This window comes from Oncorhynchus keta, unplaced genomic scaffold (genome assembly GCF_023373465.1).
Source record: "Oncorhynchus keta strain PuntledgeMale-10-30-2019 unplaced genomic scaffold, Oket_V2 Un_contig_6056_pilon_pilon, whole genome shotgun sequence".
NCBI classification, from domain to species: Eukaryota; Metazoa; Chordata; class Actinopteri; order Salmoniformes; family Salmonidae; genus Oncorhynchus; species Oncorhynchus keta.
In genome coordinates, this window is record NW_026288648.1 from 38,948 (window position 1) to 42,032 (window position 3,085).

The 3,085-nt window shown below is 44.3% G+C and overlaps 1 long non-coding RNA gene across 1 annotated transcript; it reads right to left on the reverse strand.

Annotated features, from left to right (window-relative positions):
* Positions 1-873: 873 nt before the first annotated feature.
* Positions 874-2,719, reverse strand: LOC127925661 (uncharacterized). The gene is made up of 3 exons (XR_008121876.1): positions 2,644-2,719; positions 2,272-2,339; positions 874-896 (listed from the first exon to the last, which is right to left on the reverse strand). It is a non-coding gene; the product is annotated as an uncharacterized LOC127925661 (long non-coding RNA).
* Between the last annotated feature and the right edge of the window lie 366 nt (positions 2,720-3,085).

Genomic DNA, 3,085 nt, shown 5'->3' on the forward strand with positions numbered 1-3,085 from the left:
ATACCTCTTTCACTCCACCTACAGTTACATACCTCTCACTCCACCTACAGTTACATACCTCTCACTCCACCTACAGTTACATACCTCTTTCACTCCACCTACAGTTACATACCTCTTTCACCTCCACCTACAGTTACATACCTCTTTACCTCCACCTACAGTTACATACCTCTTTACCTCCACCTACAGTTACATACCTCTTTCACCTCCACCTACAGTTACATACCTCTTTACCTCCACCTACAGTCACATACCTCTTTCACTCCACCTACAGTCACATACCTCTTTCACTCCACCTACAGTTACATACCTCTTTACCTCCACCTACAGTTACATACCTCTTTCACTCCACCTACAGTTACATACCTCTTTCACTCCACCTACAGTCACATACCTCTTTACCTCCACCTACAGTCACATACCTCTTTACCTCCACCTACAGTCACATACCTCTTTCACTCCACCTACAGTCACATACCTCTTTCACTCCACCTACAGTTACATACCTCTTTCACTCCACCTACAGTCACATACCTCTTTCACTCCACCTACAGTCACATACCTCTTTACCTCCACCTACAGTTACATACCTCTCACTCCACCTACAGTTACATACCTCTTTCACTCCACCTACAGTTACATACCTCTTTCACTCCACCTACAGTTACATACCTCTTTACCTCCACCTACAGTTACATACCTCTCACTCCACCTACAGTTACATACCTCTTTACCTCCACCTACAGTTACATACCTCTCACTCCACCTACAGTTACATACCTCTTTCACTCCACCTACAGTTACATACCTCACTACAGTTACATACCTACAGTTACATACCTCTTTACCTCCACCTACAGTTACATACCTCTTTCACTCCACCTACAGTCACATACCTCTTTCACTCCACCTACAGTTACATACCTCTTTCACTCCACCTACAGTTACATACCTCATCCACCTACAGTCACATACCTCTTTCACTCCACCTACAGTCACATACCTCTTTACCTCCACCTACAGTTACATACCTCTTTCACTCCACCTACAGTTACATACTCTTTCCTCCACCTACAGTCACATACCTCTTTCACTCCACCTACAGTTACATACCTCTTTACCTCCACCTACAGTTACATACCTCTTTACCTCCACCTACAGTCACATACCTCTTTACCTCCACCTACAGTTACATACCTCTTTCACTCCACCTACAGTTACATACCTCTTTCACTCCACCTACAGTCACATACCTCTTTACCTCCACCTACAGTCACATACCTCTTTCACTCCACCTACAGTTACATACCTCTCACTCCACCTACAGTCACATACCTCTTTCACTCCACCTACAGTTACATACCTCTTTACCTCCACCTACAGTTACATACCTCTTTCACTCCACCTACAGTTACATACCTCTCACTCCACCTACAGTTACATACCTCTCAATTCCACCCCTACAGTTACATACCTCTTTCACTCCACCTACAGTTACATACCTCTTTCACCTCCACCTACAGTTACATACCTCTTTACCTCCACTCTACAGTTACATACCTCTTTCACTCCACCTACAGTTACATACCTCTTTACCTAACCTACAGTCACATACCTCTTTTCTCCACCTACAGTCACATACCTCTTTCACTCCACCTACAGTTACATACCTCTTTACCTCCACCTACAGTTACATACCTTTTTCACTCCACCTACAGTCACATACCTCTTTCACTCCACCTACAGTCACATACCTCTTTACCTCCACCTACAGTCACATACCTCTTTACCTCCACCTACAGTCACATACCTCTTTTTACCTTACTACATAGTCACATATCTTTTCACCACCTACTTACATACCTTCCTTTCTCCACCATAGTCACATACCTCTTCACTCACACCTACAGTCACATACCTCTTTACCTCCACCTACAGTTACATACCTCTCCTCCACCTACAGTTACATACCTCTTTCACTCCACCTACAGTTACATACCTCTCACTCCACCTACAGTCACATACCTCTTTACCTCCACCTACAGTTACATACCTCTCACTCCACCTACAGTTACATACCTCTTTCACTCCACCTACAGTTACATACCTCTCACTCCACCTACAGTTACATACCTCTTTCACTCCACCTACAGTTACATACCTCTTTCACTCCACCTACAGTTACATACCTCTCACTCCACCTACAGTTACATACCTCTTTACCTCCACCTACAGTTACATACCTCTTTCACTCCACCTACAGTTACATACCTCTTTCACTCCACCTACAGTTACATACCTCTTTACCTCCACCTACAGTTACATACCTCTCACTCCACCTACAGTTACATACCTCTTTACCTCCACCTACAGTTACATACCTCTTTCACTCCACCTACAGTTACATACCTCTTTCACTCCACCTACAGTCACATACCTCTTTACCTCCACCTACAGTCACATACCTCTCACTCCACCTACAGTTACATACCTCTCACTCCACCTACAGTCACATACCTCTTTCACTCCACCTACAGTCACATACCTCTTTACCTCCACCTACAGTCACATACCTCTTTCACTCCACCTACAGTTACATACCTCTTTACCTCCACCTACAGTCACATACCTCTTTCACTCCACCTACAGTTACATACCTCTTTACCTCCACCTACAGTTACATACCTCTCACTCCACCTACAGTCACATACCTCTTTCACTCCACTACAGTCACATACCTCTTTACCTCCACACATACCTCTTTACCTCCACCTACAGTCACATACCTCTTTCACTCCACCTACAGTTACATACCTCTCTCACTCTACCTACAGTTACATACCTCTTTCACTCCACCTACAGTTACATACCTCTTTACCTCCACCTACAGTTACATACCTCTCACTCCACCTACAGTTACATACCTCTCTCCCACTCCACCTACAGTTACATACCTCTCACTCCACCTACAGTTATTACCTCTTTCCTCCACCTACAGTCACATACCTCTTTCATCTCCACCTACAGTCCATACCTCTTTACCTCCACCTACAGTTACATACCTCTTTCACTCCACCTACAGTCA